At 45.1% G+C, this 23790-nt stretch overlaps 1 protein-coding gene across 1 annotated transcript in view; it reads right to left on the bottom strand.

The window, feature by feature from the left end:
* The window catches only part of NCOA3 (nuclear receptor coactivator 3), a 60636-nt gene extending 60434 nt beyond the window's left edge, over window positions 1-202 (bottom strand). Inside the window, exon 1 of the mRNA XM_077253259.1 lies at window positions 66-202. The gene's annotated coding sequence lies outside the window, so the exon portion shown is untranslated. The remainder of the gene's footprint in view (window positions 1-65) is intronic.
* Between the last annotated feature and the right edge of the window lie 23588 nt (window positions 203-23790).

Genomic DNA, 23790 nt, shown 5'->3' with positions numbered 1-23790 from the left:
CTCGTCCTGGGTCATATGCCGCCCACCCGTCTGGAAGACGCTGCCCCGGGGGACGCTGTACTCACTCAGCCGCCGCTGCTCCCTCCGCTCTTCGCCTCCTTTATCCCAGCACCGAACACTCCGCCATTTTCCTCGCTGTTTATTTAAATGGCAAACACTCCCCGGGCAGGGAGAGTTCCGTCCTACTGCGGAGACTCTTGGGAGTTGTAGTTCTACAAGCTACGGCGCCAGCCCCTTCTGGCATGGGCGTGGACTACATCCCCCGGCATGCCGTGCGGCGCCGCCCGCAGCACCAGGGGGACAATGAAACCTGGTGCTCGGCACTGGGGGGCTATTTATAGTAGGTGGCTGGATAGAGGGGGAGGAGGACGCCGGGGCTGCTGCGCGGGCGGCTCCCCTCAGGTGAACTCCGGGCTCTGTGGCACAGGCTGCGAGCTGGACGTGAAGGAGCAGCCGGGGCTGGCAGTCTGCAGGGTGGGGGAAGGGAGGAGGATTACCAGCTGACTGCAGGTCACAAGGGACAGAGGGCTACTACTCCTCTCTGCTGGTCTACCACCCCCAAATAACAGCTGCTGTCTGCAAGAGGTTCTGAGGCAGCTGCGGCGATTAGCTGTGTGTGTATTACTGCAGTCACGATGCTGAAAGTAGCTCCTCACAAAGAGGTTTTGAGGTAGCAGCAGCCAAATAGTTTATATACATAATGACTGCAGGCTTTATAGTGACAGTTGCCCCCTACAAAGAGTCTCTGAAGCAGCTACAGTCAGATATGGTATGTAGAACTACAGTCCGTATACAATTAACCTGTCCCTGCAAAGAGGTTCTGAGCCAGCTGCATCCGTAAACTATATATATATATATATTTTTTTTTATTTTTTTTCATATAGTACTGTTCTGCCATTTTTCCTAAAAATAGGTTCTGAGGCAGCTGCATCTGAATACTAATATATACGTGTAAGAATAGTACTGTATGTATACAAACATGCTTCCTACAAAGAGGTTCTGAGGTAGCTGCAGCCTTATACTCTATTCATACTTAATGACTGCAGACCATAGACCTACAGCTGCTCCCTATAAAGAGGTTTTGAGGCAGCTGGAGCCATAAGCTGTATGTATAATCATAACTGCAGTTCCTGTTCTGAAATCTCTCTACAAAGAGGTTCTCAGGCAGCTGCAGCCGTATATTGGCTACAGTCATGACTGCAGACCTTATGCTGACAGCTGCTCCCTGCAAAGCAGTTCTGAGGCAGCTTCAGTCTTCCACTGTGTACATGCTTAATGACTGCAGACTAGACCTACAGCTGTTCACTAAACAAAGAGGTTCTGAGACATCTGCAGCCACATACTGTGTATATATAGACTATCTACCCTATATTGACAGCTTTTACCAGCAAAGATGTATTTCATCTTGTGAGAGCAGCCCTGGATGGTACTGTGACAACTCTTCCCGTCGCGGAGATGTGGGTTTCTGGGTAGTGAGCGGGGTTGGAGCGTCCATATACAGAGCGATGTGTCACAGCGGGGCATGACGCCCTTACCCTTATGGCATTTTCATACAAAGAGCGACTGTAGAGGCATCGGGGGTTTGGGGGTCACCAAATTATAAGGCCATAAGCAGGTACGGACTGGGGCTGAAATTCAGCCCTGGCATTTGAGATCACACAGGCCCATGTTGTCCCCGTCCCAAGCACCAGATAGGATATATTACTAATATTACCCTGGATGGAGGAAAGGAAGATTTTCTACAAGACCAATATGTCTAATGATACCCGTGGCCTGGTGGGGTAAGTGACGGAGTCAGCGACTTTGTGCTCCATCACAACTCTTAACAGTATGGGGGTCTTGAGAACACCAATTCTGTTAACAACGTAGCAGACAAGGCAGCCCATGACCACACAGGCCCTTCTGGCATTTTCCAGATGGCCAGTCCGGCCCTGGCCATAAGTGTATGTAAGATGGGAGCAACTTTATGGGGTCTTTATGGACCCCAAAGCAGCCAATCAGATTGGCTTCATGTGCAGCATTTGTGCTGAGGCCATGGCCCCTTCCAGGCACCGTCCTGTCCTGTTCATGAGCCATCCCCTCCATACAGGGGCCCCATACACCACAGCTGTATCTCACACTGACCTTCCTGCTGGGCGTGATTACTTGTGTCATCGTTCTCCATAAAAATGTAGAAAATTGCCAAACATAAGAAGAGGCCACTGTCCATGATGTCCCAAGATACTCAGCTGGGATAATATGGACCTTTCACGAGGGATGAAATCTGTCCAGTCCTATTGTGTACCTTATAATAAGCGGCTTATCAAAAGGCTCCATAGGAAACTATAGCTAGGAGTCAGGCTGTCGACCCTTCATTCATATATTTTCAAGGGAGGTTGTCTTTGTGTAAACTCTTCACATAAAGCGAACACATCATAGGTTTTCATCTGTTGGGGGTCTAGAAGCTGAGACCCCCCCAATATTTCCGTTTTCACAGTGGTCTATCATGCTCACTGTCGCTCTATTCATTCATGGAGCAGCAGTGCGCATGATCGACCACTGCTCCATTCACATTGGTGTCTTTGGAGTCTTGGTTCTTGGGATCGATAGGGGGTCCTAGCTGTCGGACCTCCAGTGACTGGGAAGTTATCAGCCCATCTGATAACGTCCCGGTCACTGGAGGTCCAACTGCTGGGATACAAAGACTCTAAAGACCCCCATGTAAATGTAGCGGTGGTCGATCATGCGCACTGCTGCTCCATTCATTCTTAATGGAACTGCCGGAGATCGCTGAGTGCCGCGGTCATCTGGTCTTCAACACTTTGATAAGAATGAATAGAGCGGCAGTGAGCATGATCGAGTACCGCTCCAATCACACAGGGCACTTCAGATATGTGGGGTCCCAACAGTTGGACCCCCATTGACCAGGAAATTATCTCCTATCCAGTGGATAGGGCAAAACTTCCAAACTAGCAAATACGCCTCTTTATTGCACTGGTGGCGGTATAGATAAGGCTAGAGAGTAACGCTGCCTCTACACCTCTTTCAGCCGACAGGTTTCTCCCAGCCCCATACACATGCATGCTTGGTTTAGCTGAGTGTGCATGATTTCTAAATAGGGATTATCTCCTTGAAGGAAAATATGATCGCACATTGACGTTGAGCATGCCCAGTCCTTTCCTAAGCATCATCTCTTGGGACATAGACCCATCCAATCCAGACAGGCAAATAAATCGTGTGTAATATTGAGAAATGACAGAGGGAAAAAGTATTGAACACATGAAGAAAGAGAGGTGCAAAAAGCCATGTAAAGTCATGACACCAACTGAAATCTAAGGCTATGTTCACATGTTGCGCTTTTGCTGCTTTTTTTCTGCAGGCGATACCTGCCCTCTTGGCAGAAAGGAATCTGCTTACAAAAAACAGGTTTTCCTGAGTTTTTTGCACGTTTTTATTGTCTCTTTTGCATGTTGATAAAGTTTTGTGCCCCCCCCCAAAAAAAAGCATGATGCAACTTCCCTAGGTTTTTGCACCAAAAACACTGCAAAACCGCAGCAAAAAAACACAGGTATCAGGTTTTGCTCTTACCCAGTGCTTTGTAGGGAGTGGAAAAAACACTGAAATAGGTAATATGCTGCTTCTTTGAAAAACGCAGCAATTTTCTAAATCAGTCAGGAAAGAAAAATAATGAGTGTGCATCATACTTCTGAAATTTCATAGCTTTTGCTGATACTGTAAAACGCGGCTTAAAATTTGCATAAAAAACACATACAAAATGCAACGTGTGAACATATCCTATCAGTAATTAGAAAACAATCCTGCCACTTAGTAAAAAAACAATATCTGCTGGTTCAACTGATGGCCTATAAAAAGGTGTCTCATTACTAAGGTGCCACACAAGAAACACGTTATGATGGGTAAAACCAGTGCGCCGTCTCAAGAACTTTGCAACCTTATTGTTGCAAAACATACAGATGGCATTAGTTCTAGAAGAATTTCTAATTTACTGAAAGTTCCAGTAAGCACTGTTGGGCCATAATCTGCAAGTGGAATGAACATCATTTCACCATAAGCCTGCCACGACCAGGTGCCCTCCACAAGTTTTCAGACATAGAATTGAAAAGTTGTCCAAGAGCTAAGGACCACCTGTGGAAAGCTACAGAAAGACCTTGAATCATTAAGTACAATTGCTTCAAAGAAAAGTAATGCATTCAACCCCCATGGCCTGTATGAACGCTCATCACGTAAGAGTCCCATTGCTGAACGAACAAATAGCATGTTCAAGCGCGTTTACAGTTTGCTCAACATTTAGACAAGCCTGTGAAATACTGGGAGAATATAGTCAGGTCTGATGAGACCAAAGTTTGAACCGTTTGGATTCCATAATACACCCTATGGAGGCCAAAAGGCGCTGCCCATCACTCCAAAAACACCAATAGTGAAGTTTGGAGGTAGGAACAACAGAGTGTGGGGCTATTTTACAACGAATGGCACTCTCAAACTTCATATCATTGAAGGAAGGATGAATGGACAAATGTACCAAGACATTCTTGATAAAAATCTGCTGTGCTGCCATCTACCTGGATGATGAAGATGAAACGAGGGTGGACATTTCAGCAAGATAATGATTCCAAACACACAGCCAAGAAAACTCAATTGGTTTCTGAGCAAGAAAATAAAGCTGCTAGAATGGCCCAGCCAATCACTGGACCCGAATCCAATAGAAAATGTATGGAAGGAACTGAAGCTCAGAGATTGTAGAAAGAGCAAACTGAAGATTCAGGATATGAAGAGTGTTTGTGGAAGAATGGGCCAAAATCACACCTGAGCAATGCATGCAACTAGTTTCTCCAATACAGGAGGCATCATCACCAACAAAGGCTTTTGTACCAAGTATTAAACACATTTTAGTAAGTGTGTTCAATACTTTTTCCCTGTATCTTCTCTCATTATTACACGTAGCTTAATTTATTGACATCTATGGTGTGATTTCTTTGCCTGTGTGGATTGGATGGGTTGTTACCGGCATCAGCTGAGAATTTCATGTCAATAGCATCTTTAGAAATACACTGATCAAAAAAATAAAGGGAACACTAAAATCCCACATCCTAGAAACCACTGAATGAAATATTCCAGTTGTAAATCTTTATTCATTACATAGTGGAATGTGTTGAGAACAATAAAACCTAAAAATTATCAACGTAAATCACAACTAATATCCCACGGTGGTCTGGAGTTGGAATGATGCTCAAAATCAAAGTGGGAAATGAAGTTACAGGCTGATCCAACTTCAGTGGAAATGCCTCAAGACAAGGAAATGATGCTCAGTAGTGTGTGTGGCCTCCACGTGCCTGTATGACCTCCCTACAACGCCTGAGTATGCTCCTGATGAGGTGGCGGATGGTCTCCTGAGGGATCGCCTCCCAGGCCTGGACTAAAGCATCCGCCCACTCCTGGACAGTCTGTGGTGCAACGTGACGTTGGTGGATGGTGCGAGACATGATGTTCCAAATGTGTTCAATCGGATTCAGGTCTGGAGAATGGGCGGCCAGTCCATAGCTTCAATGTCTTCATCTTGCAGGAACTGCTGACACACTCCAGCCACATGAGGTCTGGCATTGTCCTGCATTAAGAGGAACCCAGGGCCAACCACACCAGCATATGGTCTCACAAGGGGTCTGAGGATCTCATCTCTGTGCCTAATGGCAGTCAGGCTACCTCTGGCGAGCACATGGAGAGCTGTGTGGCCCTCCAAAGAAATGCCACCCCACACCATTACTGACCCACTGCCAAACCGGTCATGCTGAAGGATGTTGCAGGCAGCTGATCGCTCTCCACAGTGTCTCCAGACTCTTGTCACGTCTGTCACATTTGCTCAGTGTGAACTTGCTTTCATCTGTGAAGAGCACATGGCGCCAGTGGCGAAATTGCCAATCCTGGTGTTCTGTGGCAAATGCCAAGCTTCCTACACGGTGTTGGGCTGTGAGCACAACCCCCATCTGTGGACTTCAGGCACACAGACCATCCTCATGGAGTCAGTTTCTAACTGCTGACACATGCACATTTGTGGCCTGCTGGAGGTCATTTTGCAGGGCTCTGGCAGTGCTCCTCCTGTTCCTCCTTGCACAAAGGTTGAGGTAGCGGTCCTGCTGCTGAGTTGTTGCCCTCCTATGGTCCCCTCCACGTCTCCTGGTGTACTGGCCTGTTTCCTGGTAGCGCCTCCAGCCTCTGGACACAACAAACCTTGCCACAGCTCTCATTGATGTGCCATCCTGGATGAGCTGCACTACCTGAGCCACTTGTGTGGGTTGTAGAGTCCGTCTCTTGCTACCATGAGTGTGAAAGCACAACCAACATTCAAAAGTGACCAAAACATCAGCCAGAAAGTATTGGTACTAAGATGTGGTCCCCACCTGCAGAACCACTCCTTTATTGAATGTGTCTTGATAATTGCCAATAATTTCCATCTGTTGTCTATTCCATTTGCACAACAGCATGTTAAATTGATTGTCAAACATTGTTGCTTCCTAAGTGGACAGTTTGATTTCACAGAAGTTTGATTTACTTGGAGTTATATTCTGTTGTTTAGGTGTTCTCTTTATTTTTTTAAGCAGTGTATATTTACTTAGAAAATTGGTAGAAAATGATCCTTCTATGGGCTGATCTTGACGAAATGATATTAGATGGTCAGGTTACCCCATATAAATAAGTGAGTTTGGATGACTTTTATTGTATGTTTAACACTGTATATGCAGACACACATTTCATCTGCCCTGTGACCCGAGGAGGTGCAGAATCTGTGTTTAGGAGGGGGGACTGACTTTTATAAGGAAGCACAACTCCACCACCAATATTCCTATGATTCCTACAAGAGTTGGCAAGTATGACTTTATGGTGTGTGAGTGTAGTGGATCTGATGATAGGATTGAAGATTGACAACATCTGGATAGGACCAAATATTAGGCAGTGAGATCACAGAGTTTATTGCGTATAGTGACTGGTAGTTTCTGCATCCTTCTATGTTGTCCAATATTATTCTCAAAACTTAGCTGACATCATTCTGTCCTCTAATATAAAAGATTTTCTTGGTGCCCTTCAGATAACTGCTTATATTATTCACATCACATTGGCTGAGCCATCTATGTCCTCCTCTGAGGGATCATTTTGATTGTAATTAATGTTCTGTTTTAAAACCTTCACATCTCTTCCATCACAGGAGTGTGACAAGTACAGCCGACTGTAATAATTATAGGGGATAACTCAGGAGACTCTTTGCGTGGAACAAGACAACTACAGGACACAGTTTTATAAGTGGTAAAGTCTATATCACATGGTGATTCAAACAGGTGCAGAGAGAAACTCAAGTCCACAACACTTGGTGCAAATATCAAATGCAGCTCAGCAGTCTATAGAAAACTTCAGAGGAAAATGCAATCATGCAGAAAGTCTATGAAGCACAATTATTCTTGAGGATACTTGACACAAATAAGTCCTTGGTAGTCCAAACACAGATAGATATGCTTATAAGGCAGTTCAAATAATATCTTAGCTCAACCAGGGAGGCCTGAGTAATAGCCTCAGGTTCTTGCAGAGCAGAAACAGCTTAGGCTGGTTTCACACTTGCGTTTTGATCTGCAGCGTTTTTAAAAAAAAACGCATGTAAACGCGGCAAAACGCCGCGTTTTTTAGACGCATGCAGAAAAAAAACACGGCGTTTTGCCGCGTTTACATGCGTTTTTCCATGCGTTTGCTTTTTTTAAACGCATGCTGAGAAGTGTGTGACAGCTGCCAATCATCAAAATCAACTAGAAAACCCACTATAAATAGAAATAGCTAGGGTTATGGATAGGGTTAGGATCCCTAGGGTTAGGGGTAGCTTTTTATTAGAATGTCCTTGTCACCAGGTCACTGATAAGCCACCCCCCACCATCAAGGTGATAAAGGGATCCAAACCCTAACCCTGACAAGCCACCCCCCACCATCAAGGTGATAAAGTGATCCAAACCCTAACCCTGACAAGCCACCCCCCACCATCTAGGTGATAAAGGGATCCAAACCCTACCCCTAACCCTGACAAGCCACCCCCCACCATCAAGGTGATAAAGGGATCCTAACCCTAGGGATCCATAGGAATTGGCTATTATGTTGACCTGGTGACCAGGACGTTCTTCTAATAAAAAGCTTTGTTCAATGTGGACACCCCAAGATATACGGTATTGCTATAGAGTACTAAAAATATAAACTCGTAGAGTATTGACTGTCATATAGGGGTAGGGTTAGGGTTTGTATCCCTTCATCACCTTGATGGTGGGGGGGTGGCTTGTCAGGGGTAGGGTTAGGGTTTTCTTGTTTTTTCTTGTGTTTAGGGTTAGGGTTTTCTTGTTTTTTCTTGTGTTTTCTTGTGTTTTTCTATAAAAACGCATGCGTTTTTAACGCAAGCAAACGCATGTGCTTAAAAACGCATGCATTTACATAGACAGCAATTCATTTTTTTGCCGCGAATAAACGCATTCGTTTTTTTGTGGCAAAAAAACGCCGCTATAAATTGCTACAGGTTGCATTTCTGCAACTGAACGCACGCATCAAAAAACGCATGCGTTGCCGAAAACGCGTCAAAGCGCATGCTAAAAACGCATGCGTTTTTAATGTTAAGTATAGGGAAAAAAACGCATGCGTTTTTTAGCGCTAAAACGCTGCGGATCAAAACGCAAGTGTGAAACCAGCCTTACATGTCCAGAAAATGCAGATGGAAGCAAACACGAGCAGCAGATGAAGGAGGATTACAGGAACTTGGTGTATGCAGCAGGAACTCAGAGCAGAGTAGCAGGATAACCCCACAGGTTCACAGGAGCAGGTATATAGCCAGGGAGTCACCAGAGGTCAGGAGCTGGATGCAAGGCAAAATACTCTAGCACAGACTGGAGGCTGGGGTGGAGTTTTATAGCAGGAAGACACTGCACATGAGACCAAAGACGCCATCTTGGAAAAGGGCAGTAATGCACAAAAAGGTAATAAAAAATGTTCAGAGTCCTGACACCGACCTCTAATCTCTAGTATATGTCAGGAACTGCACCTTCCACATCAGAATCACTACATTTATATGAATCCCCCAATCTGCCTATGTGATTGTATAAGATCTGTGATAATACCTGGAGTGTAATATAAGATCTACAGATGAGACCTGGAGTGTAATATAATATAGGATCTAGAGATGGAACCTGGTATGTAATATAATATTATAGGATCTACAGACAAGACCTGGTGTGTAATATAATATTATACAACCCCTGGGAAAAATTGTGGAATCACCGGCCTTGGAGGATGTTCATTCAGTTGTTTAATTTTGTACAAAAAAAGCAGATCACAGACCTGGCACAAAACTAAAGTCATTTCAAATGGCAACTTTCTGGCTTTAAGAAACACTAAAAGAAATCAAGAACAAAAAATGTGGTAGTCAGTAATGGTTACTTTTTTTTAACCAAGCATAGGGGAAAAATTATGGACTCACTCAATTCTGAGGAAAAAATTATGGAATCATGAAAAGCAAACAAAAAAAACACTCCAAAACATCACTATTATTTTGTTGCACCACCTCTGGCTTTTATAACAGTTTGCAGTCTCTGAGGCATGGACTTAATGAGTGTCAAACAGGACTCTTCATCAATCTGGCTCCAACTTTCTCTGATCGCTGTTGCCAGATCAGCTTTGCAGGTTGGAGCCTTGTCATGGACCATTTTATTCAACTTCCACTAAAGATTTTAAATTGGATTGAGATCCGGACTTTCTGCAGACCATGACATTGACCTTATGTGTCTTCTTAAAGGAATATTTGCAGTTTTTTCTCTATGGCAGGATGCATTATCATCTTGAAAAATGATTTCATCATCCCTAAACATCCTTTCAATTGATGGGATAAGAAAAGTGTCCAAAATATCAACATAAACTTGTGCATTTATTGAATATGTAATGACAGCCATCTCCCCAGTTCCTTTACCTGACATGCAGCCCCATATCATCAATGACTGTGGAAATTTGCAAGTTCTCTTCAGGCAGTCATCTTTATAAATCTCATTGGAACGGCACCAAACAAAAGTTCTAGCATCATCACCTTGCCCAATGCAGATTCGCGATTCATCACTGAATATGGCTTTCATCCAGTCATCCACAGTCCACGATTGCTTTTCCTTAGCCCATTGTAACCTTGTTTTTTTCTGTGTAGGTGTTAATGATGGCTTTCGTTTAGCTTTTCTGTATGTAAATCCCAGTTCCTTTAGGTGGTTTCTTAAAGTTCGGGCACAGACTTTGACTCCAGTTTCCACCCATTCGTTCCTTATTTGTTTTGTTGTGCATTTCCTGTTTTGGAGACATATTGCTTTAAGTTTCCAGTCTTGACGCTTTGATGTCTTCCTTGGTCTACCAGTATGTTTGCCTTTAACAACCTTCCCATGTTGTTTGTATTTGGTCCAGATTTTAGACACAGCAGTGAACAACCAACATCTTTTGCAACATTGCATGATGATTTACCCTCTTTTAAGAGTTTGATAATCCTTTGTTTCAGTTGACATCTCTCATGTTGGATTCATGTCAGTCCACTTTGGTGCAACAGCTCTCCAAGGCGTGATCACTCCTTTTTAGATGCAGACTAACGAGCAGATCTAATTTAATGCAGGTGTTATTTTTGGGTATGAAAATTTACAGGGTGATTCCATATTTTTTTCCTCAGAATTGAATGATTCCATAATTTTTCCCCTATGCTTGGTTAAAAAAAAGTAACCATTACTGACTACCACATTTTTTGTTCTTGATTTCTTTTAGTGTTTCTTAAAGCCTGGAAGGTGCCATTTGAAATGACTTTAGTTTTGTGCCAGGTCTGTGATCTGTTTTTTTTTTCTACAAAATTAAACAACTGAATGAACATCCTCCAAGGCCGGTGATTCCATAATTTTTGCCAGGGGTTGTAGGATCTACAAATGAGACCTGATGTGTAATATAATATTATAGGATCTACAGATGAGACCTGGCGTGTAATATATTATAGGATCTACAGCCAAGACCTGGAGTGTAATTATTATTATTATTGTTTATTTATATAGCACCATTAATTCCATGGTGCTGTACATGAGAAGGGGTTACATCAAAATACAAATATCACTTACAGTAAACAAAACTAACAATGACAGACTGGTACAGCGGGAAGAGGACCCTGCCCTTGCGGGCTTACAATCTACAGGATTGTGGGGAAGGAGACAGTAGGTCAAGGGTTGCAGTAGCTCCAGTGGTGTTGAGGTGGCCGTGTAGTCTTTACAGGCTGTAAGCTTCTTTGAAGAGATGGGTTTTCAGGTTTCTTTTGAAGGATCCAAAAGTAGTGGATAACCGGATGTGTTGGGGCACTGAATTCCAGAGGATGGGTGATATTCGGGAGAAGTCTTGGATGCGATTGGGTGAGGAGCGAATAAGCGTGGAGGAAAGGAGGAGGTCTTGGGAGGACCGGAGATTACGTGAGGGAAGATATTGAGAGATTAGTGTGGAAATATACGGAGGAGAAAGATTATGGATGGCTTTGTAGGTCAGTGTTAGTAATTTAAACTGGATACGCTGAGAAATTGGGAGCCAGTGAAGGGATTTGCAAAGAGGGGAAGCAGGAGTGTAGCGAGGAGAGAGATTAATTAGACGGGCAGCAGAGTTAAGGATGGACTGGAGGGGTGCGAGAGTGTTAGAAGGTAGGCCACAGAGGAGTATGTTGCAGTAGTCGAGGCGGGAGATGATTAGGGCATGCACGAGCATTTTGGTAGAGTGTGGGTTGAGGAAAGGACGGATTCTGGAAATATTTTTGAGCTGGAGGCGACAGGAGGTGGCGAGAGCTTGGATGTGCGGTTTGAAGGACAGGGCAGAGTCAAGGGTTACTCCGAGGCAGCGGATTTTGGGGACAGGGGAAAGTGTGATTTCATTTATTTTGATAGATAGATCAGGTAGGCAAGATATGCGAGAGTGAGGAAAGATAATTAGTTCAGATTTGTCCACATTGAGCTTGAGGAAGCGAGAGGAGAAGAAGGAGGATATGGCTGATAGACACTTTGGGATTCTGGAGAGCAGGGAGGTGACATCTGGACCAGAGAGGTAGATCTGAGTGTCATCGGCATATAAATGGTACTGGAAGCCATAGGACTTTATGAGTTGTCCCAGGCCGAGTGTATAGATTGAGAAGAGTAAGGGTCCTAGGACAGAGCCTTGAGGGACACCAACAGAGAGGGGGCGAGATGAAGAGGTAGTATGGGAGTAGGAAACGCTAAATGTGCGGTTGGCAAGGTATGAGGAGATCCAAGATAGGGCGAGGTCTTTGACCCCAAAGGAAGAGAGGATCTGTAGTAGGAGGCAGTGGTCAACTGTGTCAAAGGCAGAGGACAGGTCTAGGAGGAGGAGAATAGAGAACTGTCTGTTAGCTTTGGCTGTAAGTAAGTCGTTAGTAATTTTGGTCAGGGCAGTCTCAGTGGAATGGTGGGACGGAAGCCAGATTGTAGGTTGTTGAAGAGAGAGTTAGATGCAAAGTGAGAGGAAAGTTCAGCATGGACGTGCTGCTCAAGGAGTTTGGATGCAAATGGGAGCAAAGATATGGGGCGATAGCTGGACATGGCGCTTGGGTCAAGGGATGGCTTTTTGAGGATAGGTGTGATTGTGGCATGTTTGAAGGCAGAGGGGAAGGTACCAGAAGTTAGTGAAAGGTTGAAGAGATGGGTTAGGGATGGGATTAGTGTGGTGGTGAGGTTGGGGAGGAGGTGGGATGGGATGGGGTCAAGTGCACAAGTGGTGAGGTGTGATATAATATTATAAGATCTACAGATGAGACATTGCGTGTAATATAAGATCTACAGATGAAACCTAGTATGTAATACAATATTATAGGACCTACAGAAGAGACCTAACATGTAATATAATATTATACGATCTACAGACAAGACCTGGCGTGTAATATTATAAGATCTACAGAGGGGACCTAGTATGCAATATAATATAAGATCTGCAGATGAGACCTAACATGTAATACAATATTATTGGATCTACAAATAGGACCTGGTATGTAATATAATGTTATAGGACCTACAGATGAGACCTAACATGTAATATAATATTATACGATCTACAGACAAGACCTGACGTGTAATATAACATCTACACATGAGACCTGGTATGTAATATAATATAAGACCTACAGATGAGACCTAACATGTAATATTATGGGATCTACAGATAGGACCCGGCATGTAATACAGTGCTCAAAAAATAAAGGTAACACTTAAACAGCACAATGTAACTCCAAGTCATTCACACTTCTGAGAAATCAACCTGCATAGTTATGAAGCAACACCGATTGTGAATCAATTTCTCCTGTTGTGCAAATGGAACAGACAATAGGTAGACATGATGGGCAATTAGCAACACAACCCTTATAAAGTTCTGGTTCTGCCGAGTGTGACCACAGACCATTTCTCTGTTCTCATCCTTTTTGGTTGTTTATTTTGGTCACTTTTGCATTTTGTCATTGCTCTTACCTCTAGAGGTACAGTAACATGAGGCGGTGTCTACAACCCACAGAAGTTGCTCAGGTAAGGGAAGCTCATCCAGGATGGTATATCAATGCAAGCTGTGGCAAGAAGGGTAGCTGTATCTGTCAGCACGGTGTCCAGAGCATGGATCAAATGCCAGGAGACAGGCCAGTACACCACGAGATGTAGAGGGGGCCGTAAAGGGCAACAACCCAGCAGGACCACTGTCTCCTTTGTGCAAGGAGGAGCAGTGCCAGAGCCTTGCAAAATGACCTACAGCAGGCCACTAACATCTATTTGTCTACTCAACTGTCAGAAACAGACTGGGCCCGACATCCACAAGTGATTGTTGTTCTTGCAGCCCAACACTGTACAGGGCGATTCACATTCGCCATAGAAGACCAAGATTGGCGGATTACTTCATTGGCACCGTGTGCTCTTCACGGATATGAGCAGATTCACACTGAGCACATGTGACAGAGTGGAGACACCATGGAGAATGTTCTGCTGCCTGCATCATCCTCCAGCATGACCAATTTGGCATTGGGGCAGTAATGGGGTGGGGAGGCATTTGAGGGGCCGCACAGCCCTCCATTTGCTAGCCAGAGGTACCCTGACTGTCATTAGGTACCAGGATGAGATCCTCAGACCCATTGTGAGACCATATGCACAGGGCTGTGGAATCAGAATCAGAGCCCATTTTGGTGATGTTGAAGTTGGTGTCATGGAAATTGAGGAGTCAGAGGTTTGGCTTACCGACTCCACAGCTCTGTCAGGGCTCTGAAGTTGGAGTCGTGGAGTCAGAGTCCATTTTGTCAGAGTTGGAGTAGGAGGTTTGGCTTACTGACTCCACAGCCCTGCATATGCAGGTGCACTGGGCCCTGGATTCCTTGGGATGCATGACAATGCTAGGACTCATGTGGCTGAAGTGTGTTAGCAGTTCCTGCATGATGAAGGCATTGATGCTATGGACTGACCTGCCTGTTCCGTAGACCTAACTCCAATCGAGCACATCTGGGACATCATGTCTTGTTCCATCCATCAATGCCATGTTGCACCACAGACTGTCCAGGAGTTGGCGGATACTTTCATCCAGGTCTGGGAGGAGATCCCTGAGGAGAACATCTGCTGCTTCAGGAGCATGCCCAGGCGTTGTAGAGAGGTCATACAGGCACGTGGAGGCCACACTCACTTCTGAGCATCATTTCCTTGTCTTGAGGCATTTCCAACTTACATTGGATCAGCCTGTAATTTGATTTTCCATTTGATTTTGGGCATCATTCCAAATCCAGATCTTCATGTGATATAAATTTTGATTTACATTGATCATTTTTATGTTTTATTGTTCTCAACGCATTCCACTATGTAAAGATTTGCAACTGGAATTTTCCTTTTATTTTTTTTGAGCAGCGTATAATATTATAAGAGCTACAGTCAATTCCTATCATGTAATATAATATTATAGGATCTACAGATGAGACATAACATGCAATATAATAATATAAGATCTACAGACGAGACCTTGCATGTAATATAATATAGGATATACAGACGAGACCTGGCGTGTAATACAATATAAGATCTCGAGATGAGACCTGTCGTGTAATATAATATTATAGAATCTACATACGAGACCTGGCATGTAATATAAGATCTACAGTACAGACGAGACCTAGCATATAATATTATAGGCTCTACAGATAGGACCTGATATGTAAGGTAATATAATATAAGATATACAGATGGGACCTGGTGTGTAATATTATATTACAAGATGTATTGATGAGACCTGGCATGTAATATAAGATCTATAGATGAGACTTGTTATGTAATATAGGATCGAGAGACGAGACCTGAAATGTAATATAATATTATAGGATTTACAGACAAGACTTTGCACGTAATATAATAATTTAGGATCTACGGATGGGACCTGGAATGTAATAAAATATAAAATCTAAAGATGAGACCTGGCATATAATATAATATTATAGGATCTACAGGCGAGACCTGGCATGTAATGAAATATTATACGATCTACAGACAGTATCTGCCATGAAATATAATAATATAGGATCTACAGATGGGACATGGCGTGCAATCTATATATATAATTGTCTAAGGTCCACTTCCGTCTGTTTGGTCACGCCCAGCCGGCCGCGACCAATCAGCGACGTGGGATTTCCGTGACAATCAGCTACAGGCACAGTCCGGCCGCGAATTGGCCCCTCCCTACTCCCCTCCAGTCAGTGCCCCCTCCATACTCCCCTCCCGTCAGCGCCCACATAGCGTTTTAGCAGTCCATTAAATGGACTGCGCTACACCACGGCATAACGTGGTGTAACGCAGTCCGTTAACGCTGCTATTAACCCTGTAAGTGTGACCAACTTTTTACTATTGATGCTGCCTATGCAGCATCAATAGTAAAAACATAATGCTAAAAATAATAAAAAAATTCATTATATTCTCACGTTCCTGGCGTCCGCGGCAGCCTTTCCCGCTCCTCGCGACGCTCCGGTCCCAAGAATGCATTGCGGCAATGACGCCAGATGACGTAGCGGTCTCTCAGACCGCTACATCATCACGGGTTATTGCAGTAAGGCATTACTGGGAACGGAGCATTGCAAGGAGCATCGCTAAAGGCCTGGGCTGGATCTGGGGGCCGCCGAAAGTATAGTTATAGTATATAACTATTTTTAATTTTAATTTTTTTTTTTTAACAGGGATATGGTGCCCACATTGCTATATACTACGTGGGCTGTGTTATGTACTACGTGGGCTGTGTTATGTACTACGTGGGCTGTGTTATATACTGCGTGGGCTGTGTTATATACTGCGTGGGCTGTGCTATATAATAATAATAATCTTTATATAGCGCCAATTTATATAGCGCTTTATTCCGCAGCGCTTTACAGTTTAACAGTTTCAAACAACAATCATAGGTAACAATGTTAACAATACAATAATAAAGCAAAATAAGACGACCCTGCTCGTGAGAGCTTACAATCTACAATGAGGTGGGGGAGAGACAAAGTACAGGTGTGTATTTACAATGATGTATTTACAATGATGGTCCAGCCATCTTTAGGGGGTGGGGGATAGATGGAGATAGTGAATGGGCTACACACACAAACAAAATGACCTTGATTAGTTAATGTGGTAGGCAGCTCTGAACAAATGTGTTTTGAGGGAGTGCCTAAAACTATGCAAGTTGTGGATGATCCTAATATCTTGGGGTAGAGCATTCCAGAGGATTGGCGCAGCACGGGAGAAGTCTTGGAGTCGGGAGTGGGAGGTACGGATTAGTGCCGAGGTTAGTCAAAAGTCATTTGCAGAGCGCAGCAGTCGGCTAGGCCGATAGACACCGAAATGAGGGAGGAGATGTATGGGGGTGCTGCACTGTGGAGAGCTTTGTGGGTGAGAACAAGTACTCTGAATTGTAATGAATGGGCAGCCAGTGTAATGACTGGCGAAGAGCAGATGCATCTGAGTAACGATTAGCCAGATGGACAACTCTGGCTGCTCCGTTAAGGATAGACTGGAGAGGGGAAAGTCGAGTAAGGGGGAGGCCAATTAATAGAGCATTGCAGTAGTCAAGGCGGGAGTGGATCAGGGCGACAGTGAGGGTTTTTGTTGTCTCCATGGTGAGAAAAGGGCGGATTCTAGAGATGTTCTTTAGGTGTAAGCGGCACAAGCGGGCAAGAGATTGTATATGGGATGTGAAGGAGAGATCGGAGTCAAACAAAACACCCAGACAGCGCGCCTGCTGCCGGGGTGTTATTATGGTGCCACCCACGGAGAGGGAAATGTCAGATTTAGGGAGGTTAGTAGAAGGAGCAGAAGAAGTTCAGTTTTGGAGAGGTTGAGTTTTAGAGAGCGGACATGATGTTGGAGACTGCAGACAGACACTCAGTGGCGTTCTGTAGTACAGCGGGGGTAAGGTCAGGGGATGACGTGTATAGTTGTGTGTCATCAGCATAAAGATGGTACTGAAAGCCAAATCTGCTGATGGTCTGTCCAATTGGGGCCGTGTAGAGGGAGAAGAGAAGGGGGCCAAGGACTGAGCCCTGAGGTACCCCAACAGTGAGAGGAAGAGGAGATGAAGTGGAACCAGAGAACAGAACACTAAAGGAGCAGTCAGAAAGATAGGAGGAGAACCAGGAGAGAGCAGTGTCCTTAATGCCTAGTGACTGGAGCCTAGAGAGTAGGAGAGGGTGGTCAACAGTGTCAAAAGCTGCAGAAAGGTCGAGAAGAATGAGCAGAGAGTGGTCACCGGTACATTTTGCTGTCAGAAGGTCATTGGTCACCTTGATGAGAGCGGTTTCTGTCGAATGTAGGGGGCGGAAACCGAACTGTGAAGGGTCTAGGAGGGAATGAGTGGAGAGGTAACGAGTAAGGCGGGAGTAGATCAGGCGCTCCAAGAGTTTCGAGATGAAGGGGAGATTGGAGACAGGTCTGTAGTTGTTTGTGCAGGATGGGTCAAGGGTGGGGTTTTTTTAGTAATGGAGTAATGATAGAGTGTTTGAAGGAGGAGGGGAAAATGCCAGAGGAGAGGGAGAGATTAAAGATTGTGGTTAGGTGAGTAGTGACAACTGGAGAGAGAGATTGGAGGAGGTGTGAGGGAATGGGGTCGGTGGTGCATGTAGTCGGACGAGAAGAGGAGCTTGGAGACTTCTGTGATGGGATCGAATGTGGAGAGTGAGCCAAGGGAGATGCAGGGAGGGATGGGAGTCATTGCACTTGGTGTCTGGGAGCGGCTTTCCTGACGGATATTGTCTATTTTCTCTATAAAGTGAGAGGCCAGGTCATCAGTACAAATGTCTGTGATAGGATCTTGTGCTTTTGGCCTGAGGAGGGAGTGAAAGGTGTTAAAAAGTTTCTTGGGGTTGCTGGATAGTGAGATCAGGGTGGTGTAGCAAGTCTGTTTGGCAGGGTGAAGGGCAGAGTTATAGGTTCTTAACTTAACTTTGAAGTGTGTGAAGTCTTCTGGTGTGTGTGTTTTCCTCCATAAGCGTTCAGCACTCTTAGAGCATCGCTGAAGAAATCGGGTTTGCGATGTGAGCCAGGGCTGTTTCACTCTGTGTTTGGAGGTTCTGAGGGTGAGGGGAGCTACTCGTTCAAGGGTGCTTCTAAGAGTGTCGTTGTAGTGATGTACAGCCAGATCAGGACATGAAAAAGAAGAGATTGGGGACAATGATGAGTGTAGGGAGTCTGAAAGTGTATGAGGGTTAATGGCATGTAGATTTCTGAATGTGTTGTAGGTAGGAGAGTGCTGGGTTGGGGGAGGAATTGTGAGTGTGAAGGATAGAATGTTGTGGTCAGGGAGGGGAAGTGGTGAGTTATCTAGATAGGAGATTGAACAGAGCCGGACAAAGATCTGGTCCAGGGTATTACCGTCTTTGTGTGTTTCAGAGGTTGAGAGCTGTGAGAGGCCTAGAGAAGTGGTTAGCGATAGAAGCTGGGATGCAGATGTGGAAGTGGGGATGTTGAAGTCTCCCAGGATAAGGGTTGGAAGTTCTGAGGACATGAAGTGCGGCAGCCAGGCTGAGAAGTGGTCCAGGAAGTGGGTGGGTGAGCCTGGGGGCCGGTATATGACCGCTACTCCGAGGGAGAGGGGACGAAAGAGCCTGATGGTGTGGGCCTCAAAAGAAGGGAATGAGAGTGATGGAACTGGGGGTATAATCTGGAACGTGCATTGTGGGGACAGGAGTATGCCGACTCCACCACCAGGTCTGTTTGTGGGTCTCGGGGAATGGGAGAATTGTAAGCCACCATGAGAAATGGCAGCGGGGGAGACAGTGTCAGAGTCCTGGATCCAGGTTTGAGTGAGGGCCAACAGATTCAGAGAGTTGTTCACAAAGTAGTTGTGCAGGAAAGGAAGCTTGTTACATACAGACCGTGGATTCCAAAGGGCACAATTGAAAGAGAGAGGTGAGGGAGTGCACGTAATATTAATAAGGTTAGTATGGTTTTGATATGAGGTAGGGTAGTGGTTGAGGTTGGGGGATGGGGGACCAGGGTTGGGGGAGATGTCCCCCGAAATCAGTAGGAGTAAGAAGATAAAAAGCAAGTAGTTTTTGGAAGTGTATGAAGTTTTTTTGTGCAGTGTGTTTGGGCAAGATGGGCTGAGGTTTTCCAGGAAGGTGAGAAGTGCATGGGAGCTGTACATGGGAGAGGGAAGGAGACAGGAGCTGATGTATATGAGTCGTGATGGAGGGGGATTGGGCGGTGAAAGTGGATTGGAAGGGAACATAGGAGGATAGGAATAAAGCACATTGATAGAAGGGAGAGCAGAGTGTGGGTTACCTGACTCCTGCCCTGACTAACTGCCATGGAATAACTGCTGTATCATGACGCTTATCCTCATGACGTTTTGCTTCTGTGATGCGTGCACCTCCACATGCGTGCACCCCTAAGGATGGTTCTACATTTATAGTCCAGACTGCTGGGTCAGAAGAGATGGATTGTGGGACCAGGGTGGGGATAATTTGGCAGCTGGGGCCAGCACACCAGGGGGTGGTTAAATGATCAAACACATTGTGGCTGGCAACATGCTATAACACCTTCACCTGATAGTATCTAGAGTGGCCACAGTCATGGATAAACATCAAACAGTGAGTAAATCGTACAATGCAACAAATGAATTATACCAATCATTAAGCAGGCACATTAAAATATGTTGCTAGATGTTAGAGTGGCAGATGACAGACAGCAGACAGAAAGCAGATGAAGTGTATACCATTAGCGTCTATTGCAGCAGATGAGACAGCAATCAGAGGTAGGAAGTTGCACCATTTGAATATGTATACTACGTGGGCTGTGCTATATACGTGGGCTGTGCTATATACTACTTGGGCTGTGCTATATACTACGTGGCTGTGCAATATACTATGTGGCTGTGCTATATACTGCGTGGGCTGTGTTATATACTACATCGCTGTGCTATATACTACGTGGGCTGTGCTATATACTACGTGGCTGTGCAATATACTATGTGGCTGTGCAATATACTACGTGACTGTGCAATATACTATGTGACTGTGCAATATACTATGTGGCTGTGCAATATACTATGTGGCTGTGCAATATACTACGTGGCTGTGCAGTATACTACCTGGCTGTGCTATATACTGAGTGGGCTGTGTTATATACTGCATGGGCTGTGCTATATACTATGTGGGCTGTGCTATATAATACGTGGGCTGTGTTATACTGTATACTGCGTGGGCTGTGCTATATACTGCGTGGGCTGTGCTCTATACTATGTGGGCTGTGTTATATACTGCATGGGCTGTGCTATATACTACGTGGGCTGTGCTATATACTACGTGGGCTGTGCTATATACTACGTGGGCTGTGCTATATACTATGTGGGCTGTGCTATATACTACATGGGCTGTGTTATATACTACGTGGGCTGTGTTATATGCTACGTGGGCTGTGAGACTCTTTCGCCCAGGGCCCTCAAAAACCTGGAGCTCGCCCTGGCTTCACTGATTGGTCACGAACAATCAGCGACAGATGCAGTCTGGCCACAAATTGGCGCCAGATTTGAACCATGCTTCGCTAATTGGTCGCGCCCGGCCGGCCAAATACTGTGTATTTATTGCATTATTCTGAAATCTTCATAAACTACATACATATTCTAGAATACCCGATGCGTTAGAATCGGGCCACCATCTAGTCTATATATGTATAATTGTCTAAGGTCCACTTCCGTCTGTTTGTCTGTCACGGAAATCCCACGTCGCTGATTGGTTGCGGCCGGCTGGGCGCTACCAATCAGCGATAGGCACAGTCCGGCCGCGAATTGGCCCCTCCCTACTCCTCTCCAGTCAGTGCCCCCTCCATACTCCCCTCCAGTCAGTGCCCACATAGCGTTTTAGCAGTCCGTTAAACGGACTACGTTACACCGTGGCATAATGCGGTGTAATGCAGTCCGTTAACGCTGCCATTAACCCTGTAAGTGTGACCAACCTTTTACTATTGATGCTGCCTATGCAGCATCAATAGTAAAAACATATAATGTTAAAAATAATAATAAAAAAATCATTATATTCTCACCTTCCGGCGTCCGCGACAGCCTTTCCCGCTCCTCGCGACGCTCCGGTCCCAAGAATGCATTGCTGCAATGACCCCAGATGACGTAGCGGTCTCGCTGCAAGATCTAGTATAATATAACATCTAAAGGCAAGATCTGACATGTAATATAAAATCTACAGACGAGACCTGGAATGTAATATAAGATCTACAGATGAGAACTGGCATGTAATATATTATACAATCTACAGAAGAGACCTGGCATGTAATATAATATTATAAGATCTACAGGTGAGCTCTGGCATGTACTGAAAAAATAAAGGGCACTGCTGAAAAAATAAAGGGAACACTTAAACAACAGAATATAACTCCGAGTAAATCAAACTTCTGTGAAATCAAACTGTCCACTTAGGAAGCAACACTGTTTGACAATCAATTTCACATGCTGTTGTGCAAATGGAATAGACATCACATGGAAATTATTGGCAATTATCAAGACACGCTCAATAATGGAGCGGTTCTGTATGTGGGGACCACAGACCACATCTCAGTACCAATGCTTTCTGGCTGATGTTTTGGTCACTTTTGAATGTTGGTTGTGCTTTCACACTCGTGGTGGCATGAGACGGACTCTACAACCCACACAAGTAGCTCAGGTAGTGTAGCTCATCGAGGATGGCACATCAATGAGAGCTGTGGCAAGAAGGTTTGCTGTGTCTGTCAGCGTAATGTCCAGATGCTGGAGGCACTACCCGGAGACAGGCCAGTACACCAGGAGATATGGCGGGGGCCATAGGAGGGCAACAACCCAGCAGCAGGACCACTACCTCAGCCTTTGTGCAAGGAGGAGCACAACCAGAGCCCTGGAAAATGACCTCCAGCAGGCCACAAATGTGCATGTGTCCTAACAAACGGTTAGAAACTGACTCCAAGAGGTTGGTCTGAGTGCCCGACATCCACAGATGGAGGTTGTGCTCACAGCCCAACACCGTGCAGGATGCTTGGCATTTGCCATAGAACACCAGGATTGGCAAATTTGCCACTGGCGCCATGTGCTCTTCACAGATGAAAGCAGGCTCACACTGAGCACATGTGACAGACAGCGATCTACTGCCTGCAACATCCTTCTGCATGACCAGTTTGGCAGTGGGTCAGGAATAGTGTAGGTTGGCATTTCTTCGGAGGGCCGCACAGCCCTCCATGTGCTCGCCAGAGGTAGCCTGACTGCCATTAGGTACCGAAATGAGATCCTCAGATCCCTTTTGAGACCATATGCTGGTGCGGATGGCCCTGGGTTCCTCCTAATGTAGGACAATGCCAGACCTCATGTGGCTGGAGTTTGTCAGCAGTTCCTGCAAGATGAAGGCATTCACGCTATGGACTGGCCCGCCCGTTCCCCAGACCTGAATCCGATTGAACACATTTGGGACATCATGTCTTGCACCATCCACCAACGTCACGTTGCACCAAAGACTGTCAAGGAGTTGGCGAATGCTTTAGTCCAGGTCTGGGAGGAGATCCCTCAGGAGACCATCCGCCACCTCATCAGGGGCATGCCCAGGCATTGTAGGGAGGTCATACAGGCACGTGGAAGCTACACACACACTACTGAGCATCATTTCCTTGTCTTGAGGCATTTCCACTATAGTTGGATCAGCCTGTAACTTCATTTTCCACTTTGATTTTGAGCATCATTACAACTCCAGACCTCCATGGGATATTAGTTGTGATTTACGTTGATAATTTTTAGGTTTTATTGTTCTCAACACATTCCACTATGTAATGAATACAGATTTACAACTGGAATATTTCATTCAGTGATATCTAGGATGTGGGATTTTAGTGTTCCCTTTATTTTTTTGAGCAGTGTATTTAGGATCTAAAAAAGAGACCTGACATGTAATATAATATATGATCTACAGGTGAACTCTGGCATGTAATATATTGTAGGAACTAAAGACGAGACCTGGTATGTAATCTAATATATAATTGCCTAGAATACTACTTCCTGAAATTTGTGCCAACTTCCGTGGCTTTGTCCGGAGCTAATGTCCGGAGATAATGTCCGGAGCTAATGTCCGGAGATAATGTCCGGAGCTAATGTCCGGAGCTAATGTCCGGAGATAAGTGACGTCACCAGTGTCCTACACCCAGGCAGAGCACAGGGGCCCCAGGCAGCCTATGGGGCCCCAGGCAGAGCACAGTGGCCCCAGGCAGAGCACAGGGGCCC

This window comes from Ranitomeya variabilis, chromosome 4 (assembly GCF_051348905.1).
Source record: "Ranitomeya variabilis isolate aRanVar5 chromosome 4, aRanVar5.hap1, whole genome shotgun sequence".
Lineage (NCBI taxonomy): Eukaryota > Metazoa > Chordata > Amphibia > Anura > Dendrobatidae > Ranitomeya > Ranitomeya variabilis.
This window is presented reverse-complemented; position numbering and strand designations above follow the sequence as displayed.